The following is a 25,983-nucleotide window of genomic DNA, read 5'->3' as shown; positions in this document are numbered from 1 at the left end:
TAACAATTTTAATTTCTACCTGAGCAATGTCTTGTATTTTAGCTTAAATAGTAACTGTTAAATGGAACACAACACCCTAAAACATATGATCGTGTGTCCAATAGTGTTTTATAACTACATACAACAAAACTATGATGTTATTCAGTTTTGCTTTATTTTTAATATCTGATTGGCTTTTTTCAATTGCTAAAGCTGCATTGTGTTTGGTTATGCATCCTACGAATTAAATGATTACCTCTGAAAACGCGTTAAACTTTCAATAAAATAAAAAAAAATGCCCTGTAGGTGTGGGGCGTGCATCAAATAAGGGTCTCGCCCTGGGCAACAAATGACCTCCAGAAGTGACATCTGCTACTCAAATCACATGGGTTCTGTCAGACAACCAGTTAGCTATCCATTTGCACAATATAAGGATTTCTATTTAGATTTGGAAGTCTGTCAATAATGATTGTATGGGGAATAGTGTAAGTACTTTCAAAGAGAGAATAAATTGAAACAGAGGGTGCCCCTGGCAGGAACCAAACTGCTGAACTAAGTGCTGGGAGCCAGCAATGCTAACCACTGTACCACAATGCACCATAATGCTGCCATTTCACACCACATAATAGCAACACAGAACTAGAGGTAGTCCGTCCTGCAGTATTGCAAAATGACAACTGAAACAATTTGGAACAACTGCAGAAAAAAAATCTAGTCCAGAGCAGCAGGAATTAAAAAAAAATAATAAGCAACCAATAAGCAGGAAAGTTCAGATTTCACAAACATGATCTGCAACTTACAGAGCAAAATACAGTGAGGACTATGAAAATTAACAGTCTCTTTCCCATACTATATGCATTCTGTTTGCTGTTCAAGAAGGTATGTTTGTGATCTACAAGACAAAAATTAAAACTGGTGGTTGAAAGAGACCCTGAGCAGTAGTTGCAGAAAAGCAAACATCTTCTTCAAGCATACATTCATAATCTATAACATGCGGACTACAGACCAGTATATTTACAGTCATCAGTATTTAGGGGAAATACAGAAGAGAAACCCTCACAAACAATTATGCTGGCTGCCATTCAGTAGAGAACTTTAAAATTACCTTACAGGCATGTCATATGACACAAAGGAAGTCTTAGTAAAACAGTGTCACTACTGCATGTGATTTAAAATATAGTTAAAAGCAATATAACCAGGGGAGTGTTAAGTGCTACAGGCTGGATAACTGCAGAGTCCCACAAACACACTGTCCATATTGCTTAAACATACTTAGATTATTCCTGCATTTGGGAATGTAAGGATGCATTCCAGACTACAAAAATTATAAACCTGTTTCTGTTTAAACAGGCAGCTTTAGATGTGTCTAGCTGTAGATATAGTATAAAATGTCAGGGGCAAATAATTTTGCATTTATTGTATATTTATAGTTTTAAAGTGTTGTATACAGCTGCTTTACTAGACATCTTTTAGAGTAGCACAGTCTTCTTTGTTATAGGACTCTATTTTAGTTGAAACTAATTAACTACAAGGCAGGGTAATGGCCATTTGTGACACAAGATGTCACTAAAGAACCAGAGAAGCGCTGCTTCCTGTTGCAAGCAACATTAATTAAATGAATGAAGGCAATCACAGGAAACGAATGTTCTGAGGCAGAGCAGCAAAATTTGAAAATAAATAAACAGGCACGTTTTAATTTCATAAATACAATTAACAGATTAGAAGGCAAAATACTTCCAGGGAGGGGATGTGCAAACGAGGATTTTGTGGCACAGCAAAATATATAGATTGATGATATGATTAGCCAGACGATGTGTATATCATAACTAATCCTTTTGTCCAAGAATGCTGTGCAAACAGAGATGTTGTGACAGGACAAAACATTCTGTGTAATAAAAAAATAAATAAATAACTAGTCTATGAATGATCGTACATCATATAGTCTTCACTGTTGAGGTAGCAGGAACCATGCAAGCAGAAATTTTGTGACAGAACGGGACCACCATAGAGCACAAATGAAGCTTTATCAAACAGGAAGTACAAAATGCAATTAATATCAATCCTTTGGTTTTTTTTTTTCTATTTATAAATTTTGGTAAATGGTTACCTGTTGAATTGCACAGAAAAAAAAGAAGTTATGTACTTACTCACCATAACATTCCATATGTGTTGTCCATTTTCATTTATCCTCAACAAATGGATTCAGTTCCGTGTATCGGAACTGACTCAACTATTACTACAGCTCGCAGAAGCCAAAAAGTCTCGAGCCCAACCCTTACCCACAATGCTTTTCTCCCTGCTACCTCAGATCGAGTTTGCAGAAAGAGTGATAGAAACCCAAAAACTTTCATAGATTACATATCTGGAATCATATAGTAATAATAATAATAATAACAGTAGTGACATATGTCCATTATCAGAACCACCAAAAACTTTAAAGGTAGGGGGAAGGAGGGAGGGGAGTCGAGGATAAATAAAAATGGACAACACAGATGGAATGTTAAGGTGAGTACATAACTTCTTTATCTGATGTTGTTGATTTTTGTTTTATCTTAAACATATGGGACAGAGTCCCCAGCTACCTTAGGCCTACAGTGGACTTAAGGAAGGATATTCCTGTGCACCATAGAATAAAATTACTCTTGTCCCCTGGAGACCAAATCCAATTTGTAATGGATAATAAAGGTGTGAAGAGAAGCCCAAGTTGCTGATGCACAAATGTCATCCATAGGAGCTCTAGATTGAAAAACTGCTGAAGTAGATGCTATTGTTGTAGAATGAGCCTTTAAAGGCCTAGGCAAATTCATTTTCTTTTTTATTATAGATAAAAAAAATGCAGTATTTGAGCCATCTGGCTAGTGTCACTTTGCTCACTGGTTGGCCAAGTCTTGTAGGTGAAAATGACACAAATACTTGGTCGGATTGTCTTATATTCTCAGTTCTGTATAAACAGAAGCACAATTATCTGTGAACATCTAATAAATATAAGCAGTATTCACCTTTGTTAGCAAAATTGGGAAAAAAATACTGGTAAATTAATAGTCTGATTGATACTGATCTCTGACACTACCTTAGAAAAAAGGAAGGATTGGTTCTTAGTGACACTCTATCTTTGTGGAAAATCATATAAGGAGGTCTACATGATAAAGTTTGTCTTTCTGAAATTCTTCTGGCAGAAGTTATTACTACTAAGAATAAAGTTTTCCAGGATAAAAACTTTAGATCACATTCAGCTGATGGTTCAAAAGGAGATTGAACAATGGTTTGTAACACTAAGTTCAGATCCCAAGGTGGAGTAGAATCTTTGTAAGGTGGTTTTAGCAAGAGTGTTTCTTTTAAGAAGGCTTTGCAAAGTTTATGAGAAGCCAAGGAGGAGTCTTTAAACTCATTATGGAAATCAGAAATAGCTGCTAATTGAATTTTGATGATAGAATAGGAAGCACCTGCCTTGAAAAGTGTAGCTAAAAATTCTAAGATTTTAACAATGGGTGCTGAAAGGGGATCAATATTGTTGTCACGAACACAAAAGTTAATCCTCCTCCATTTACTAGCAAACAGTTTATAGGAGCCGGCTTATGAGAGGCTAAAAGTATATGATGTACCGAGAAGGAGAGAGAGAGAGAGGGATGCCTGGCTATTAACGGAACTGGAGAAACTAAGATGTCAGCTTGAGGTTTACAATGTTCTGATGGATTAATCCCTCTGGAAGAGATTAAAGGTCTGGAGCTGGGTCCAGAATCCAAGGCTGTTGAATCAGATAAGGCCAAAGAAAGTGGAACCATATTTGTCAAGGCCAATAAGGTGAAATGAGGATTACTTTGCTCTTCAACCTGATTGCTTTCTGTAGGAATTTTGGGATTAGAGGAATTGGGGGAAAGATATACAGCAGTCCAGAGGGCCAAAAGGGGAGAAGAGCATCTCTAGGTGACCACCCCAGAGTGGGGATCAGGGCAAAGTAGGTGCTGCACTTGTTTAGGGGAGAGGCAAACAGGTCACAGCAAGGCTGGTCTCATTGACAGAAAATCCTTTCCATCACCTTTGGACTGACAGACCACTCGTGAGACAGGAGAATACACCTGTTTAGTTTGTCCACTATCACATTGGAATTCCCTGGAATGTGCATTGCTATCAGAAAGTGGTTGAAAGAGATCACCCACTGCCACACTTCTCAACAAAGGGGATAAGATTTGGTTCCTCCTTGTTTGTTGATGTACCAAACTACTGACATATTGTCCATTTGAATTGCAATTGTTCTTGAAGGAAGAGCAGTCTAAAAGGCTTGCAAAGCTAAAAGCACTGCTCTTAGCTCCTGTACACTGATATGCAAGTTGGCCTCTGTGGGGGACCATGTGCCTTGAGCAGTCTTGCCCAGATAATGCCCCCCATCCCATCAGGGAAACCCCCATGATCACTTTGGCTTGGGGTTGTGATGGGACAAAGGGTCGGCCTAGAAGAATATCTTTGGAATGCATCCAACAAGCTAAATTCTTTTTGCAATGTTTGATGATCAAAATCAGGTCCAACATGGGTTGGTGTAACATTGACCATTGGGATGCTAGCAACCATTGTAGTATCCTTATGTGGTATCTTGCTAAGGGAACTAGTTATAGTTGCAGCCATGTAGCCCAGTGCTTGAAGGACTAGGTGAGTGGTTACTTTTCTGTTACTGATTAGTTTCTGTACCTGAACTCTGATTCTCTCTAATCTCACAGAGGAAAAAGAAGCTATGGAAGTTTGAGTATTTAGAAGGGCTCTTATGAACTTTAAATTCTATGTTGGGGTTAATTTAGATTTCTCATAATTTACCTTATGTCCAGGTAAGAGCAAATGTGAAGTACATGGTATATTGCTTCTATCAATTGATACCTGGTCAGAGTGGTAATGAGCCAGTCATCTAGGTACAGAAACAGTTGGAATCCCTGCAGTCTCAAGTGAACTAGTAACACTGCCATGCATTTGGTGAACACCCTGGAGGCTGTAATTAGACCAAAGGGCAGAACTCTGAACTGATAGTGACTGGCTCCCAGCCGGATGCAGAGGAATCTTCTGAATCATTTGTCCATTTTTATATGGTAATACACATCCTGAAGATCTACTGAGAACATCCAATCATCTTTTTCCTAAAATGGAAGAATTGACTGTACCATGACTATCCAGAATTTGGTGTGACAATCTGATTTGTTCAATATACTTATGTCCAATATTGGTCTCCATTTCCTTGTCTCTTTTGGCTCTAAAAAGAATCTTGAGTAAATTCCAGACTCTATCTGGTCTGATGGTACTTCTTAGATTACTTTTTTTTTCTAGCAGTTTTTGGATTTCTAGGACTGCTTGTTCCCTCTAATTGGGTGGAACACTGGAGATTTTCTTGCATATGGAAGGAGGAATAAAAAGGGGATTATATAACCTCTGGATATAATCCTCTGCACCCAAGTATCCAATGTTATTTGTAGCTAGGCATTTTGGTGTATGGATAAGCATCCCCTGACTGCCTCCAGAGGAAGACAATTGGGCCTCCTTTCAAGAGTGCTGGTAGGGCTTACCAGAAAAAGAATCTCTGAAACCCTGAATTTGCAGGCCACCTCTGCAGTGGGGGGGGGGTGTCTTCTGTTGAAGTTTCCCCCTCTGCCCCTGGGGGAACTACCTCCATGTGTGCCCTGAAAAGGCCCTTGGGACTTTTTGAACCAAAATTTTCCACTGATTCTCTGATTTCTAGAGAATGGTAATTGAGAAGTAGAAAAACATACACCCATAGCAGAAAGGGTCTCTTCATCTTTCTCACACCTGTATAAAGTTTCTCTAACCTTTAGGCCAAACAGGGATGACTTGTCAAAGGGTGCATTGATGAATGAAAACTTAAATGGCTCCACAAAGTCACAAAGCTGCATCCAGGTGTGTCTCTTAATGGCAACAGCTGAACCTGCTGCTCTAGTGGTCCCTTCGGCTGCTTGAGCAATGAGCCTCATGAACAAATTGGACACAGACTCCAAACCGACTCCAGAGTAGCTAACTGGGAAGACAGTTTTTTTTTGGATGTCCTCAGAGATGGTTCATGTGACGGTATCCAATAACTCTTTGACCAGATCTCTCTGAAGTCAAGAAATTCAAGGACCTTAAGGTAACGATCGATGAAGCATAGACCCGTTTCCCAAACCTATCCATTACCTGAGACTCTCTGTTTGTTGAATGGCTAGATGAACTTTCCTTGGCCCGTCCCTTTTTTGTGGCTGCCACCATGACCATGGCATCAACAGCTAAACCCTTGGGCCAAAACTGTTTGTCTTCAGGGGCAGACATAATTTTGTCAGGTCTCCTGGGGATAGGTTCTGTTGTATCAGGGGCCTTCTATGCCCACTGAGAGATCAACTGAATGAGTTTGTTAGTGGGTGAAATCACTAAAGAGGTAGATGGTCAAGTGCCAAAAGCCTTCAGGTACACTGACTCCTTGGGAGAGGGATTTTGGGACTTCCAGTCACCCCTCTGTTTTAATATTTCCGGGATGTCTCCAAAGGAAATATTATCAGGGCATGACCTTGAGGACCCCTCCCTCTCATCAAAGTCGGTGTCTTGGGTGATCAATTCATCTGGGGAAACTAAGTGCTTCCTCTTGCACTTTTTCTTCTGAGGAACCTCCTCAGTTGGGTGATCTATGGAGATATCACAAGAAGAAGGAATTCCTGTCTGGGAATCCTGCAGTTTTGGCACCCTCTGACCCAGTGGTGGTACTGGTTGAATATCTGGGTAGAAGGAAGGCAAGGGTATCTGCTCCAAAGTATAAGGTGCTGACTGACTAACTTCTGCAATCAAGGCTCCTTCCATAGCCTCAAAAGCTGTCCCACCCAAAGAGTCAAGGGAGCCTGAAACTGAGAAAGACTACCTTGGAACTGTGGTCACTTCCCGCTCTGAGGAGAAACCTGCTGAGGCTGAAGCCTGAGTCAAACTAATCCATGCCAAGGTTCCAAGGTGCAGAGAAGGCTCCAACAAAATAGGAGTCAACTCTAGCCCCTCGGAGCCAACAGAACAGATGCGGCTCCAAGTGGTCTCTAATTCCAACTGAATGAAAGAACTCAGAGACAGAATCGAGTCCAAAGACACGGACATCTTTGGCTCTGATACAGTCAGCACCAGGAAACTCAGAGCTGAGGGCTCTAAAGCTTTAGCTGAAGTTAGAGGAGGAAGTAGTGATGGAGGGGTAAAGGAAACTTCAGATCCTAAGAACATGGGGGCAAGAGCTGCAGTGGAACCTGTCAACCCTCTCACCTAGAGTATCTAATTCATCAGTCTCTCCACATCATCTTTAATTAGGTTTTTGGTAGAACAGAGAGATAGAATGGATGGTGATTTTGACCTTTCCAGAAAAGGTGAAGGCAGCTTTTCTGCAAAGGGGTCAAACGAGGGAGAGTATGAGGTTCTAGGTAGTGTCAACATGGAACACTCCACCAATAGCTTGCTCAGTGCCAAACTGCTCATCACCAATTAAAGAGTCTGCTCCGATAATTGTGGTGCCAATGGGTCAAGATGCTGCTCTTCAGAAACCTCTGGTGTCAAAGATTTTGTCTTATCTGGTAGGTTTGGTTCTGAAGAAGGTATAGGAACCAGTATCTTTGGTACTACATCTGTCGGTTCCAGAAGACTTTAGCTTTTTTGAAGCTGGTACTGAGGGAGAATTTGGCACTGCCCCACTCCTTTTCTTTCCTTTCTCCAAGGATTTAGTGGAGGGAGTGGAAGAAGACAGAAATGACACATCAGTTTTGCTTTTACCTTTTTCAGAACCATATTTGGCCTCACTAAAAGCAGATTGGATAAGGCCCTTTGAGATTAATTTATTTTTTCTCTCTCTACTAAAGCTCTGTGGCTAAAAGAATGGCATCTGCAGCACGTCTCTGAAAGATGGAGGGGGCCAAGACAGTACACACATAACAAGTGTGCATCAGAAAAAGTTATCTTGTGCCCACATTTCTGGCATCTCTTAAACCCAGAAAGATGTCTGGATCTATCAGCCATATCTTATTCCAACAACAAAAAAAAAACAACAAGCAGGCCACACACACTCACACAAACACACACATACAGAAAAAGCAGAAGAAGAGAAATTACTATAAAACTTTTTTTTTAAAAAAAGTCAGGAAAGTTACACAGGGGAAAAGACTATCAACAATGACAGTCAAGAATACGAATGTATTTCAGAAAAAGGAGAAAGGAGACAAAAAGTATAGAAAGTTCAAAAACGGTTCAAAATTTTTTAAGATATGGTAAGGGAGATTGAAAGAGACTACTGAATAGTCAGAAAGTAAGAAGAAAAAATTAAACTTTTACTTAGCCTGCTCAAGAGTAAGGGCAGCCACGTCTGATATGAAAAGTGGCAAACAAGATCTGAGGTAACAGGGAAAGGAGCACTGTGTGTAAGAGTTAGGCTTGAGAGATTTTGGCTTCCATGACCTGTAGTAATGGCTGAGTTGGTTCAATGCTCGAAACAGAACCCATTTGTCGAGGACAAAATGAAAACTGACATCACATCCAACTTTTTGGCAACCTTAATAGAAGGTTCGGTTGTCAGAGCCAAAACAGTAGATGTTGTTGGCTCCAGACATCTTTTATGCAACTCTCTAGTCTCCTTTTGTATCTTCTTTTTGTGGGTTTGAGCCACAGGGGCTGTAGAAGCAGGTTTAGAAGGCAGCAACCCCCTAAGAATTCATTTATTCTTTCTGTCAGTCACTACACAGGTATTAAACCCTTTAGAGATATTACAACTGGCATTGAGATGGGAAGGCCCCAAACAATATACACTATTTGAGTGTGTGTCCAAGTTAAGAATTTTATAGCCGCAGGCCACACATTTTTTAAAATCTGAAGGTTTATCAGACATTATGCAGATAATAAGTAAAGAAAGTTAGAAAAAAAGATTTTTTTTGATAATAAAAAAAAGAAATTACCAACAATGGTAATTAAAAAGAGAGTACTAACAAAGTACTTTAAGGAACAGATCACCAACAATGGTAGTAAAGTATACTCTAATGAGCAATTTAATAAATAACAGAAAGGAATCAGGAAATAACTTCTTTAAAATTTATAAAGTGAGGAAAGAGCAAGGATATATATAAAATATAAACTGAAAATTAACTCATGAAAAGCACACTACAAAAGCTCACAGTTTAGAGTGTCCATGTCTGAATGTTAAGGTGGCAAACGAGATCTGATGTATGTTAGGTAACTAGGGTATTGTAGGTAAAGGGCGGAGCTCAAGAGTTTCAGTATTCCAAGAGCTGGAAGAAGTGGCTGAGCCAGATCTGAGGATTGGTTCTGAACTTTAGGAATTAATGAAAATAACAACATCAGATCATGGGATATCAGTACAAAAGAAATACATCTGAACATAGTTGAACACATGCCTCTGTCACTCATATCACATGAACCCTAGTATTGTCAAGGTATGCCACTGAAGCACTCAGTGGAAAGTTATTAAAAAAGTACAATAAAAGAAACACTACACGGTAATGGCATAAAATCGTATGATGAAAATGAGATATTGTAAAATAAAATCACATTCTGAGGAAGATTAGAACCCTCCCTCCAGTACACTAGAAATGAACTCATCACATCAGGAATATATTGAGCCATAAAGGCCTTCATGGGGAAATTATTAACTGCAATGTATTTCAATACTGCTTGGTGAGGCACATGAATGTACAATTAATTTCAACAGTTGATATCAAGATCTTGGTGATAGTGAAGAGTTTTTCATCATTTTTGGTGGGAACTGTCATTATTTTGTGGTTATAGATGACCATCAATGTTAGTCTATGTCAACTGCTACAGAATGTATGACCACTGAAAGATAATTTTAATATCACCACAGAAAGATACTTTTAAAATAAATGCCCTTGTTCAGCATGTGTGTGGTGTGTTTATCTGTTTAACATCTTTATTGAATTATCACTTAAGACATAAGTAAACATACATTTATATAAAAGAAAACAAACCATATTAACATGTTTTCAGTTACAAACTTTGTACATCACATATTTTTTGTATAATTATCATCAATCCAATATTATATAAATTGATCAACTCCTCACTCAAAACATTATTCTGCATGTATTGCTCCCACAATTTCTATTTTTTTTTCTATATAATTTGCTCCTACCCTTTTCTAAAGATCCTACTTCCAGTTCTTTTATCTCAGTTACAATAGTCAGTACTTTAAACACAGATGGTTTAGATTCTGATTTTCATTTCCTAGAAAATGATTTTTAGCAGCCACCAGAATTAAACTTAACAAGGCCTTACTATGTCTAAGCAATTCAGCTCCAGTATCCCAACTCAAAAAAATCATTTCCCAGTTACACTCATTTCCTAACCCAATAATTCTGACAGAGAACTTTATAAGATGTGACTCAAATTGATATGACAAGAAATCACTGTATAAAAGTTCAACCTGGCAAACAGTGTATGCATGTAACACAAAAGCTGGAACTAGACATTTAAGAAAAAGGTGCTATACATAAAAGGTGGGAAAAATAACTTTTTAATGCAACAATGCTTTCTGTAATGTCTTTAAATGTTAACAGTCTCACAGATAAATACAAAAAAGAAAGAGTAGTGAACTATATTAAAAAAATGTAGCGTGCAAATAGCTATGTTACAAGAGGCACACCTACTGATAACTGAACGTGTGAATTTGATAAAGAAAGGTTTTTCAGGGTGTTTATTCTGCAGAATACCTGGGACAAAGAAAAGAGGAGTACTTATATTAATTGCAAGAGGAGCTCCAATAATGATATAAGAGAATAAAAAAGATAATACTGACATATTTATAGTGCTAAGGGGCTACTGGCAAATGAGGAGAATTACACTGGCATGTATTTATATTCCACCTAAACTGCTATAATGGAGGTTAAGAAAATTTTGGGAGAAATAATCAGTTTTCAGCAAGGATTATTACTTATAGGTAGGGACTGGAATGTAATTTGCAGCAGTGAAGATGTGTCTGGATCACCCAGAAGGGAAAGTATAAAAAGATTTTTGAAGAAATTTATGAAAATATTTGTCATGGAAGATGTGACTTCAGTAATAGGAGCTCAGAGTGAATTTACATATTATTCTCCAAGATATAAAAACTGGGCTAGGCAAAACAGAATTTACATTTCACAAGAACAGGTGCATTTAATTGAAGGCCTTCATATGCACCAAATAACTATTCCAGATCATATGCCAATAGTAACTTACTAAAAACACAAGGTAATGAAATAAAAAAGAGACACTGGCACTTTCCTACTTATCTGTTGAAAAGAAAGGAATTTAAGGAATGGATAGTGGAGATTATTCAGGAGCTATTAGAAAAGATAGAAATTTCTTATGAAAATATAGCTATGGGGTGGGATAAAATTAAGGTAAAGTTTAAAATAGGGTGGGAATAAAAGAAAGGGAGCTATGGTTAGGAAGTAACAAGAATTATTTAGAGGGACTGACAAATATTAAATTATTGCAGAATAGGGGGAATCTCACAGAACAAAAAGAGGATCAAATGCAGAATGCTAGGCAGAAAATAAGTTATTACCTTATGCACAAGTTTAGAAAGACTGCTGTTAAGCAACTGTTTTTTGATAATAACACTGGAGCACTTTTAACACAACAACTCAGGCAACAGAAAGTAAAAAGGGCTGTCGCAAAGTTTAGGGAGCCTATAACAAGGAAGTAACAACAGATCCTGTAGTGATATTAGAAATATTCTGGAAATTCTATGAAAGTCTGTGTAAAGCAGAGAAATATGGAAATCAAGAAAACATACAAATGGAAATTTTTATGGAAAAATTAAATATACCAAAGTTAAAGGTAGATGAGGCTCAATTACTAATGGTTAGAATAGGAGGAGATGATATAAAAATTGTAATGTATAACCAATCTACAGGAATGTCCCCAGGAAGAGATGTTATTTCTGTGGAAGTTTGGAAGCTAGGAGGGCAAAAACTGATAAAGGTCTGGAAGGTTTTGTTTAAAAGTATCATAAGAGGAGGAGAAGCACCAACATCCTGGAAGAAAGCAGTGGCAGCTGTAATACCTAAAGAAGGTAAAGATCCAACAGACCCAGCTTCATACAGGCCCATTTCAAAACTAAACCATGATTATAAAGTGTTCATTTCTATAACTGCTAAAAGAATGACAAAAGTAATGCCAAAGTTGATAGATATGGATAAATATGGTTTGGTGGAGGGGAGGTAAACATTTGACAACATTAACAGAACATTGATGATCCAGAGGGAAGCAGATTTTAAGAAAATAGCATGGTTGATGGTGGGTCTTGATGCAAAGAAAGCATTTAACAGAGTAAGCTGGGACTTTATGAGCAGGGCAATGGAAGCATTTGCATTTCCTGAAAAATTTGTAAAGTTGATTTGGAGGATATTTGAGGGATCAGAGGTGAAAATTAAAATGGATGGGGTCCTTTCTGATAATTTCTGCTTGAGCAGAGGAACCAGGCAGGGGTGTCCTATTTCCCCTTTGTTATTTGCATTATATTTAGAACCATTGGCAAAGAAAATAAGGGACTCAGAAATTCAAGGATATAATTGGTATGGCAGTCAAGAAAGGCTGGCTCTATTCGCAGATGATATTATTTTATACCTGACAAAACCAGAAAGAGACATTACAGTGTTGTGGAACATTTGGAAACAGTTTAAAATCATTTTGGGATACAAAATTAATGAAGCTTAAACAAAGGCAATAGCTGTAAGTTATGAACCCACACATGAATTGATTCAGCAATATCATTATTTATGGGAACATGATAAAATTAAATATTTATGAGTAAGGATTAAAAATTATTCTGATGTGGCAGCTGAGGAAATGTGGGAGGAGACTAAACAAAAGATAATACAAAAACTAAGAAAATGGAAGCTTTGTTATATGGATATGGATAGTAAAAAACAAACAGTCAAAATGTTTTTAGTCCCTTTAGTGTTAAACACAGGTCGGACATATTTTTATCAAGCAGACAAGAAGTTGTGGTTAGCAATTAATAAAGAGCTGAAGGGCTTTATCTGGGATGAGGAGTCAGCAAGAGTCAAATGGGATAAGCTGATTCTTCAGTAGAACAGGGTGGATTGTGACTATCAAATCTGAATGGGTATTTCAGAGCTACACAGTTAAGGCTCCTATACATAGCACTAGCAAAAGACTATAATTCAAAGTGGAAAGGGATCATGTTGAAACAAGGGGGAAGCTCAAGACACAAGGAGAGACTGGGATTTTGGATGAAAGCCTTTAAGGAGAATAACAATAATCATACAGAATATTATACCCGTAAAGTAGCAGAAAGTATTCTAAGAACTAAGCCAACACAAGAATGGAGTTCCTCACCTAATGAGCTATACAGTTTTAAATCATCAACAAAGAGAAGATGAGAAGTCTTTACACTTTGTTGTTTTCTAGGAGCCAAATTATAGCCATGGCCTAAGCTGTTAAGTAGACAACTTAATGGGTTAAGGGCAAGGCAGAATAACAGAGGTGACAGGGAGTCACCCTGGAATATCCCCATTTCAATTTTTATCCCTGGAATAATAATTTTTCCCTTATCATGGCTTAATTGCAAAGTGGTCTGCCGCTGTTTTGTGGTCACTGTAATGTATTTGATGAGTATAGGCTGTATCTTATACAGTTTTAAGCACTCATCCATGAATGTGGGATACTATCAAATGCTTTTTTGTAGTCAGTCCATGCCATACTTATATTCTTCCCCTTTTTGCAGTTCTCCATTATGATTTTATTTAACAACAGATGATCTTTTGTTCAATATGACTTTCTTTTTTTGCCCTTTTGTTCTATTACCACAATTGAGTTTTCTTTTAAATGACTATAAACTCTGTCAGCATCAATTCCAGTGTATAGTTTATATGTAGTTGGAAGGCAAGCTATTGGTCTATAGTTTTTAGGGTAGCTTGCAGGTTCACTCTTGTAAGAGCATTGTTTTTTTATGTTGTCAGCCAGGTTGGTGTCTGTTCAGGGTGCTCATATAAATAGTTCTTACTCATAGCTAAATCTTCATGCAAAGATGTTAATACTTTTAACCAGAAGTTAAGTACTGCATCTGGGCCTGGGGTTTTCCATTTGGAGGATTTTCTTAACTTTGTTTCAATCTCTCTGGCTGTTACTTCATACCATCTCATATCCTGTATCTTTGAACTTCTTATACTTTCTTTTACTTCTTTTATCCATTTAGCATCTTTGTTATGTTCCAAAGGATCTTTATAAATACTTCTCCAAAATATATCTATTTCTTCTTTTTTGGGTGGTCTTTCAGTTACTCTTACCGTGTTTCCCAGTTCTCTATAAAACTTTTTTGGGTCATCAATAAATTGCTTATTTTGCACTTTTCCTTTATATTTATCTGTCTATTTTCTATGTTTTTCTACCTGTGCCGGTATTTTTAGTTTATTATTTGTGATAGTGCATGATAGATACTGGTCCATTATAATATTGCAGATTGCTTTTATCATGTCTGCCTTTTTGAGTATTTTTGTTGATTTGCCCCTAATACTCCTCTAACAGTGACACTTCTTGTCTTAATTGCTCTGTTCAATACTTCCATGATGGTATTCAATTTCTCCCATTTCTTTCCCTTGCTACCTTGTGTTCTTGTGTTAGAATTGTATCTGTTATTAATTTAGCTGCACAGTAATAAATCCTGTTTACTTCTGTTATATCACATGGATCTCTATGGACAGTCTTAATTACTGTGTTCATTTGATTTATCAAACTTCTGACTTGGGGTTTTATAGACCTTCTTCAGTCTATGTTTTCATTGATCTTAATATATCTATCTATCTCTATTAAATCAAGCAACTCTTCTCTTAGCTCATTTTCTTCCAAACTGAGGACACATTTTTTGTTCTCCATTTTCTGTGGGCATTCTGTAGAAATTTCTATAGCATCTTCCTGTGACACATTCTCTTCATTTTCATCCTATGTCATCCGTTGCTCTGCCATATGGGGACTCACTGGCCTATATCACTCCTCAACATTGACTGCTCCAGAGTTGCACAGTTTCCCGTTCCTTCCCTTGCTGTCCAGCTTCAAGTGAACACTTATACTGGCTTCCTGTGGAAGGCTCCAAAATGTCTTCATATGGCAACTGACCAGTTGCTTCCCATTCCACTGGTTTCTCCTTAATTTGGATGTCTATTGCTGTATCCTGCTGTGGTGTTTTCTGAGTTAGATTTTCTATACTGAATCATTCACTTTGCAGGTATTCCATAACCTCAGTTTCTATTTCTTTAACTTCTCCATTACTAATCTTCTTTTCTACTTTTCCTCTTTGTCTTAATTTTTGTATTGTAAAGTTTTCCATGCCTGGATTCCTTTGTCTGTATTTCTCTTCATATATCTTTGGTGCTGCTCTTTTTGTATTGATTAGTTTTGCTTTTTCCTTTGCATAAATATATCAACATATTAAATCTCTTTTTCTTTCCCATGTCTATATTTCTTCTTCAGGTGCCTCCTGATCTTCTTGTTTCTCCTTACTGTGGGGACTCATTGCATCATGCTGTGATGTAACCTGTGTTATACCTTCTACATCAAATCCTTCATTTTGCAGGCATTCCATAACTTCACCTTCTATTTTTTTAACTTTTACTTTCCCTCTTTGTGATATTGTCTTTATTGTGAAATTTTCCATATCTGGATGCCTTTGCCTATATTTCTCTTCCAATATCTTTGGGGCTGCCTTTTCTGTATTGCTTATTTGGCTTTTGACTTTGCATGACTATTGCACCATATCAAATCTTTCTTTCTTTCCCATGTCCATATTTCTTTTTTATACGTTTCAAAAATCTCTGTGTTTTGTTGTTTATATTTTCACACTTCCTCAGATGCTTCTTTTTCCAAATAGATCAAAGTTTCTTGGTCTATATAATATTTTTCACAAATCTGTTGTATTAATGAACACATTTTTTTATTTGAGGCTTCTGACAGTTTTTCTTGTGAAGGTATTTTTCTTTCCTCTATTTCTCTCTTAATATTTTTGTATATCTTGTATCAGGAAATCCTGGGCTTTTTGCATAATAGTTGTTGTGTCTTTTGGCTTTTCCCAGTTAGGGGTTGCCACAGCAGAACTCCGGACCGCTAATGATTGGCAGTAAATTTTTACATGCCGAGTTGCTGGCCCTGATGCACAACCTTCAACGAAGGTATGCCCATTCATGCATGTCTCCACACAGAAGACACTCTAGCTGAGAATCGAACAGGACAACGTCTTACTGTGAGGCGACAACGCTACTGCAGCACCACCACCACAGTCTGGCTTTTTGCATAATAGTAACAATATATAATTTCTTTCTTATCCTCAGTAGTCCACTCTATTGTCTTTATGGCTTTTCTTTGGTCTATGAGTTCAGCTTTTGTGATTTTTGTGGACTGCTACTTCCTTCCACAAGGGAGGCCATCCTCCCCTGGGCCTAGCCTAGATGCATTGTAGGAATGTTTCCATATTTTGAAGATTCTACACTGTCATTTTTTTTTCTATTCCTGGCACCAGTGCGCCTACTAGGATTTGACACTTTTTTATCTTGGGTGTTGGGCACCCAGCTATATTTTTTTTAATTTTTGACCTACTTTTGTCCATGACATATGCTATATAAAATACAGTCTATATATCAGTGTTGTCTCTGTGAGATTTTGTGAAAAACATGGTCTACCTCATGAAGGTACTCACCAAGACTTGAGGATGAATTCAGTTTCAGCAATACTACTCTCCTTTGCTTGCTGACTCAACATCTCCCCATTTGGACCCCAATCTTTTCTAATGTCCCCTGATTGATTCTTATAGTTATCATGCAATATTTCATATACCCTACTAATTACCCCTTTTTTAACATCAGCTTCTGTTCTAGATTCAACTAAAAACTCTAAAAGGGCAAGTATTTTACTTAAGATTCCCTTATCCCTTTCTCTTTGCCTATACTCTGATATGAATCAGTCTCTAGCCTGCAGTCCAAATGTCTTCTTGGCTTCTTTCAATTCTATTACCTTTTCCTCTCTAGTTATTTGCTCCCAGTTCCTTGGTTCCTTTTCCAGTTTTCTCCAGTAAATTCAAGCCCCCTCTTGCCTGTTTTCTGTACTTCTAAGTGCCATCATCTGTATTGTCAAAATCTCATTTTTCCATTTGCATATTGGCTTAGTTCTTGGAATATTGTCTGCTACTCTATGAATATAATATTAATAAAATTCTGTAAGGCTGTTGTTATTCTTTCTTTTATTTGAAAATATTTTTATTCATTTTCAAAAAGAAAAACATATATACAGGTTATTTATGACAGTGAAGTATTTACAAAATATTTAAGCATGTTAGCTAAAAGCAGTAAACAGATATCAACATTAAAACCAAAATAAAGTATTTACAAGGGTGTCTATTGTTGACATATAATCAACTTTCTATACAACTGTTTCCCAATTATAATACAGTCATTACTCTCCATTGCAGTTACTTTTTGCCATGCTATATATAATGATGCAGTTCTTTCATGTTGTTATTCGTTTTAAGGATCTGCATCCAGAATCCCATTCTGTCCTTATTTCTTGAATTTTCCTGCTTCATCATAATTCCTTTTCACTTTGAATTACAGATTTCTGCTTGAGTTATGCATATAAGCCTTAACTGTGTAGCTCAAAAATATCCCTTCAACTCAGGTAGTCCTAAACCATGTTTTCTATTGCAAGGATCAACTTATCCCACTTGACTCTTGCCATCTTCCTCTCCCAGATAGAACCCTTTAACTCTTTCTTAATTACTGTCCATAACTTCTCTGATTGATAAAAATATGCCTGACCTGTATATAAAACTAAAGGGACTAAAAACACTTTCACTACTTATATCAATATCCATAAACAAGAGCTTCCAGTTTTTCAGTTTTTGTATTACCTTTTGTTTTGTCTCTTTCCACATATCCTTAGCTGCCATAACAGAAGCTTTTTTAATCCATACTCCTAAATATGTAATTTTATCATGTCCCCATAAATATGGGTATTGCTGAACTAATTCATGTGTGGGTACATAGTTTTCAGTTATAGCCTTTGTTTTATCTTCATTAATTTTATATCCTGGAAAGACTAGAAACTGTCTCAGAATGTTCCACAATACTGAGATGTCCTTTTCTGGTTTTATCAGATACAAAATAATATTGTCTTCATATAAAGCCAACTTTTATTGATTACCATACCGGTTGTAGCCTTTAATTTCCAAGTCTCATATTTTCTTTACAAATGGCTCTAAATGAAATGCAAATAACAAAAGGGAAATTGAAACTCCTGCCTGTTTTTTCTGTTCAGACACAACATATCAGAGAGGGACCATCCCACTTTACTTTTTGCCACTGATCCCACATATATCCTCCTAATTAACCTTATTATTGTATCATGGAATGCAAACATTTCCATTGCCCTACTCAAAATCCCACCTTACTCTGGCAAATGCTTTTTTCTACATCAAGACCCACCAACAACAGCAGTATTTTCTTACATTATACATCCCTCTGGATTATCATTGTTCTGTTAATGCTGTTTAATGTTTGCCTCCCACTCACAAAACCAGACTGATCCATATCTATCAATTCTGACAACAGCTCTGCCATTACTTTAGCTATTCTAGACACAAGCACTGTACAACCATGGTTTACAATTGAAATGGGCCTATATAAATCTGACTGATAGGTCTTTACTGTATTTAGGTATTACACGCACTGCAGTTTTCTTCCAGGATATTGGTACTTCCTACCTTTTAAAGTACTGTTAAACAAAACCTTCCATATCTTTATCACTTTCCTCCTTCCTAGCTTCTAGACTTCAACAGGAATACCATCTTTTCCTGGAGACTTTCCTACAGATTTGTTATATGCTACCATTTTTATTTTATCTCTTCCTATCTTAACTTTTAATTGTTAATCCTCTACATCTAACCTTGACATACTTAAGTCTTGCATTAATATTTCCATTTGTGCTCTTTGTTCAGTTCCACATTTATCTGCTTTATACAAATCTTCATAAAATTTCCAAAATATCTCTAACTCCTCTACAGGATCTCTTATTTTTCTTGTTACAGACTCCCTAAGTTTGGTAACAAGGCAACAGAAAATAGAAAGGCTTATTGCCAAACCTAAGGAGCCTATAACAAGACTCCCTTATTTTCACTTTAGCAGTCTGCAGTTGCACCTCTTCTTATTCTGTGATATTCCCATTATCCTTACTTCTTAACTATATCTCTTTTTCTTTTATTTCTACCCCATTTTTAAACTCCACTTTCATGTTATCCCACTTGCTAACTATACATTCTGAAGAAATTCCTCTCTTCCCTAATAACTCCCTTATAATTTACACTACCCATTCCTTAAGTTCCTCTCTTTTAATTTGGGGTTGGCATAATGCTTAAAGAGCTTACTTTACAAATACAAGGTGGAAGGTTTGATTGTCAAGTGGAATAACTGACTAAGCTTAAAATGCCTTGCAAGGGCAGTTAGCCTAATAGTTGCCTATGAATCAATGATAATAGATAGGTAGGGAAGCTATGGTGTCTCATTTTACTTTACTACCTTGCATTTTTATCTTAGTTGTTAATGGCACATGATATGAAATAGTTATCGGATGTGTTTTGAAACTTTCAATTAAATTAATATGTTCATGTGAAATATAATTTCTGTCTAACCTAGCCCCATTATTGTACCTTGGGGAATAATATATATATACTCTGTCCAAGTTCCTACTACTGAATTCATGTCTTTCATACTAAATATTTTTATAAATGTCTTTGGAAATCTACTCTCTTTTGCTATGTTTTCCCTTCTAGGTTCCCCAGATACATTCTCATTGTTGCAAATCAAGATGCAGTCCCCACCTATAAGTAGTATTCCCTGATGAAATCTGAGTATGTTTCCCAACATTTTCTTAAGTTTCGTAGTAGCAGTTTTTAGGTGGAATATAAATACATGCCAGTGTAATCCTCCTCCCTTACCAGTAGCCTCTTTCTACCACAAATCTATCATTATTATCTTTTTTCCTCTTTTATCACTATTGGAGGTCCCCTAGCCATTAGTATAACTACTCTCCCATTCCTTTATCCCTGATATAATGCTGAATATCCATCATAAAATTATTTCTTTGTCAAATTCACAAGCTCAGTTATTTCCAAATGTATCTTTGTAGGATTGCTATTCACATTCTGCATTTCTTAATATAATTCAGTTACTCTTACCTTCTTGTCTATACATGTGAGGTCATTCACATTCCAAAATAATAAGGATAGTAAAGCCATTATGATAAGAGGTTATTTTTCACACCTATTATATATGACCATTGTTTCATATGTCTATTTCTAGCTTTTGTGTTACTTTATATAGTTGTTTCTTGGCATCTCCATATGAACCCATGTCACATTTTACAAGACTTTCTATTTTAATGAAAACCCACAAAAAAAAAAAAAAACACCCAGAACATATTAACTTAGAATAAACATACAATATTATGTACACTTCAAATAATGAAGTTTAACCCTCCTCGTGGGAGCAATTGTTTCAAATCAACAATTGCATCCGCAAGTATTACCTAACCTACAATTAAGGTTATCTATGCTAAAGCACAGCTTACAACCTGTGCTCCTACTTACACTTATTGCTGTTTGTTCTTGTCTTATCTTTATTCCCCTCCCAGATGTGAAAAACAGCTTGTATGCGTTCAAAAAACATTAACTTTAGCCTTAAAAAAATTGTACACTTGCTATCTTTAAATAAAACCAAATAATAGACTGTTCTAGCAATGCACTGAAGGATTTGGGTAACAACAATCCTCATGTTATCTCTTATTCACTCCCAATGATTTCAAACTTTATTTTTACCAAGCTACTTGCCCTTGTATTTTTTAATTTTACATTTCTCTCAGCAAACAATGTTCAGAACTCTCTATATTTAATGCCTGTCAGTTTCTCTCTATGGAAACATAAGAACAGGTGCCCTAGCTGCAGACTTCTCAAATCACATTGAACATTTATTTGCTAAAGGAAAACTTTTCATTATATTTAATGTTCTCTAATTTAAAAAAAAACATACATGTTTACATAAGAACCGTGTTGCTAGATTATGCCAAAGGCATTAATCCAGACATTCACCTATGCAGAAGTAAGAGAAATCACCTGAACTGTACATATATTACAATCAGTGCACATTTACATCCCATCTCCCACCCCTGAAAGGCCAAAATTATAGCATATTAACTTAGACATGCTTTTGTCCAGAATTTCTTCACTTTTTACATTGTAATGCCTACATTTCTTAAAATTAAAAAAAAGAAAAAAGTATATGTTTACTTTAGTATGTTTTTCACAAACAACAACCACTAACATGTTTTACTATATAACATGCAATTTAGATCATGAAATGTTTTATACAAATATTGATAAGAACAATTGTTTTACCTACAGTTACTTTATTTTTATCCTTTTAATGTCCTTCCAGACATTAATGACATGAAGTGGGGTACATGCCTTTCAGACCAAAGTTTAACAAAGTCAACGAAAGTACAAATTTTCCCAGACACTTTTTCTTGTAAAGTCCTACTTCACAAATGTGATTGATGCTTTAAGTCTCACATTTATTCACAAATTCAGCATTGCTTATCTTCTACTTTTCCATCTCCATCTCCCAACCCCAGACTCTGGTTCAATTCCATGGTACTCCCAGTTCTTCTTGTCAACCCCTGTGCTGCTTTTTCTGTCGCTTAAGCATTTTCTTTTGGAATACTGGAAAAGGATTCACTGGCATAGTCTCTCTATGACTTTTATCAGAAAAATGAGAAGCAAAGTCACCTTCTGTTTGATGGCTCACTTTTGTTGAACAAACATTTGCATTCTCTCCTTAGTCTGTTCTGAGGTGGGTTTGGCATAATAGTTCAACTCATAAAAACAAGATACAGGGTTTGATTCTGATGTTACGTTGTTGATTGGCTTAAAATGATCCATCAGGGCAGTTGCCCTAGTATTCACCTATAAGTGACTTTGAATTAGGATCCCCCTATTCTTTACCTTTGCCTATACTCTGTTATCAATCCTTGATAGGGAAGGCAATCTTTGTCCAACAGTCCAGATAAATGTTTTATTCCAAACACTTTTATTTAATTATCACTTGTGACATAGGCAAATTTACATTCATATAAAAGTAATCAAACTATATTAACATATCAAACATTATACTTCACATATATTGTTATATATCATATAACCTAAGCAATATTGCATAAATTATTCTATTCTTGCTTTTTAATAAGAAATATCTTCACTAAACCATCACTTACTACAAAGGCAATAATACACTTATATAAATGAAACTAAACCACACCAACACAATCCTAGTTGCAAGCATTTTACATCACAAACCATACTGACACACTCTCAGTTGCAAACATTATACATTGCTTATAATCTACCCAATCTCTCTCACTCTTATATAGCTCACTTAAGTCCTGCTGCCTTTTAAGCCTCATTCCTCCCTTGTATGTATTGTTCCCACAATTCCTATTTTTTCTTATGTAGTTTCCTTCTCCCCTTTTCTAAAGATCTCAATTCCAGTTGTTTTATATCTGTTACTATATTCACTACTTCCAGTATAGTTGGTTTAGATTTTGATTTTAATTTTCTAGTAATTGGTTTTTTTTGGCAGCCACAATTATTAGAAACAGCAAGGCTTTGTCATGTCTAGGCAATTCCGATTCTGTGTCATAGCGCAGAAAAATCATCTCCCTCTTCAGACCAATCTGCTCACCCAGCATCTCCAACAGTGCATCTTGCAGGGAATCCTTAAACTCCTCCAACTCACTGCAATCCCAGAAAATATGTTCCCAATTACATCTTTCATTCTCTTCACAACTCCAACATTTACTGTCTATCTGAGGAAAAATTCTCTGGAATCTACTTTGGGTATAAAAATATCTGTGTAAACATTTCCAGGCAAAACTCCTAAATCTTCTAGATTTTGTTGCATATTTGGGAGACATACACATATCCTCCCATTATTTCTTTGTCAATTGCTTATAAAATCTTTCTAACCTCCTCTGACTGATTCTTATTGTTATCATGCAATATTTTGTATGCTGTACCAATTATTCCTTTTTTAATGGCAAATTCTGTTCTAGATTCTATTAAAACTCTACCAGTGCTGGTCTTTAATTTAGGACACTCCTACATCTTACTCTTTGCCTATACTCTGATATCAATCCCTGGTAGGGAAGGCAATCTCTAACCTGCAGTCCAAATACATTCTTGGTGTCTTCCCATTCTATTACCTTTCCCTTTCTAGTTATTTGCTCCCAATACCTTGGTTCTTTTGCCAGTTTTCTCCAATAAATTCTACCCCTCTTGTCTATTGTCTCTATCCCTAACTGCAGTCATCCCTATCAGCAAAATCTTCTTTATCCATTCCCATGTTGGTTTTGTTCTTAGAATATTTTCTGCTACTTTATGGATATAATATTCTGCATGATTATTGTTGTTCTCCTTAATGGCCTGCATCCAAAATCCCAGTCTCTCCTTGTTTCTTGAGCTTCTCCCATGTTTCATCATCATCCATTTCCACTTTGAATTATATTTTTCTGCTTGTGCTGTGTATAGGAGTATTAACTGTGTGGCTCTGAAATACCCCTTCAGATTTGGTAATCCCAATCTGCCCTATTCTACTGGCAGCTTATCCCATTTGAATCCTACCACCTTCTCCTCCCAGATAAAGTCCTTCAGCTCTTTATTAATTGCTACCCACAACTTCTCCTCTGGTTGATAAAAATATGCCTGACCTGTGTATAAGACTGAAGGGACTAAAAACTTTTTAACTGTTTGTATCTTACTATCCATATCCATATAACAAAGCTTCTATTTTCTCAGTTTTTGTATTATATTTTGTTTGGTCTCTTCCAACATATCCTTACCTGCCATACTAGAATAATTTTAATCTATACTCCTAAATATTTAATTTTATCGTGTCCCCATAAATATGGGCATTCCTGAACCAGTTCATGAGTGGGTATATAATTTACCACTATTGCCTTTGTTTTAGCTTCATTAATTTTGTATCCCTAAGAGATCTGAAACTGTCTCAAAATGTTCCACAACACTGTAATGTCTTTTTCTGGTTTTGTCAGGCAGGGCCAGCCTTAGCTGAAATGGTGCACTAGGCAGTGTGGTTTTCCAGTGCCCCTTAAGCCCCACGCACAACATACTTGTGCTACACCCCTGTATGAGCCACAACCACAGACAGGTCACCCCTCATGAAAGTCACTTTAGTTATTTCCTTCATTTTTTTAAATACATGAAAATTAGTTTCTACTGTAACAGGTTTTGCATTACCAAACATCTTCCGAAAGTTATGAAGTCCAAAATTAATACCAGATTTCATCTGACAAGTAATAAGATCCAAAATCAGAGCCAACACTCACACAGTTACTTTATAACATAATGCAGCCCCAGCAGGTGCCCAAAGCTGTACCATCAGCTGGCAAGTACCATTCGCCCAGGCATCTGAGACTTTGTCCTTTTGATTACAGGACATTTATTGAAGAATGTTTTGATGGTTACATTTCACAGCCCGTCTGCCTTGAACATAAACATTGGCCTGTCTGTGTCAGGACTGGAATGACAAAAAAAGGGAGACATGTTTACATTTTTCTACTCACTTTGAATGCTATTTTCTTTAAATTAATCACTAGTTTTTCAGCAACTCTGTTATGCTTCCATCTACCTGTCTATGCTTCTTGATTGTATTCTCATCATTATTCATTAAATGTAATTCACCACCTTCTTTCAAAAGTCGCCAGTTTTAGGAGGGATTAAGAGGGCAGAGCAATGTTTTGAGTCAAAATAAGAGACAGTTCAGAGAGAGGTAAATTGCAACAACCACAGATTCACAAGCAACACTAGCATGATCAGCTCACCCATTTATAACTAAGCTCGGTGACAAGATAAACAAAACACATTCACAGATAATGGTTGAACAAGATACAGGTATGTTCACTTAACACAAGAGAAGTAAACATTTACTCCAGATGCTATCTTCTCTGCAACCTTTGTACTACCACAAGTGCACAGGACTGGATAGTTTTTGGTATCCTTACCATTCTATACTGCTGTTTAAATCCAAAAAGCATCACAAACAGAAACTAACCCTACACACAGCTGTGCCACATGTCACAGAAGACACAGCTGAACCCCTATATCAAGTAGGGAGAAACACAAATAACTGTATACCTGGTCTGTATTACTACTGCAATGGTCTGACTCCGGAAGCAGTCTAACCTAATTGGTTGCTTTTGATTTGCATTACACTAGCTTGCCACGAGTAATCACAACACTACAACACTTTTTTTTCCTGAAAATAGACTCACATCTACTGCATGGTGCACCTTAGGGTCTGGAAGCATCAAACACTGGCCAAATGACTACTGTAAATAAACACAAGCAAAAAAGATTCCAATGACAAAATCCAAATGAAGCCAAGACAGTGCAGAGAGGATAAAAAACTTTTAATAAATCATTGTGCTGGATCAGTCTTAAAAATACATTAAAAGGAGAAATTATTAAAAAGACCACACCATGTACCTGTGAGAAGACCTACCTACCACACACACACACACTCACACACACACACACACCCCCCTACCTCTCACTTGTCCATTCATGGTCTGCTGTGCAGTCCAAACGCCTTCTACAATTCAAATTCTGTGCATGGAAAACAAAGACGTAAATTTGGTCGCACAGTAACAACAGATGTTTGTGACCTATTTTCGTCTTCTGCATCTGTGCAACCAGCCATAAAGGGCATTCTTAAAGCACTATAAGAGACTGCTTAATAGAGCATTTTTTTTTCTTTTTTTAGCTAAAACCAAAGGCTACTGCTGTACAGTTCAATGCCATTATATCGTGCTGATACACGACAAAGTGATATACTTTTATCTGTTTTTTCCCAGACCCTTGCACCAAATGTTTAATAG

The sequence above is a fragment of the Protopterus annectens genome, chromosome 6.part1, assembly GCF_019279795.1.
Source record: "Protopterus annectens isolate FY-2018-M chromosome 6.part1, PAN1.0, whole genome shotgun sequence".
Classification (NCBI taxonomy): domain Eukaryota; kingdom Metazoa; phylum Chordata; order Ceratodontiformes; family Protopteridae; genus Protopterus; species Protopterus annectens.
Note: the sequence above shows the minus strand (reverse complement) of the source record.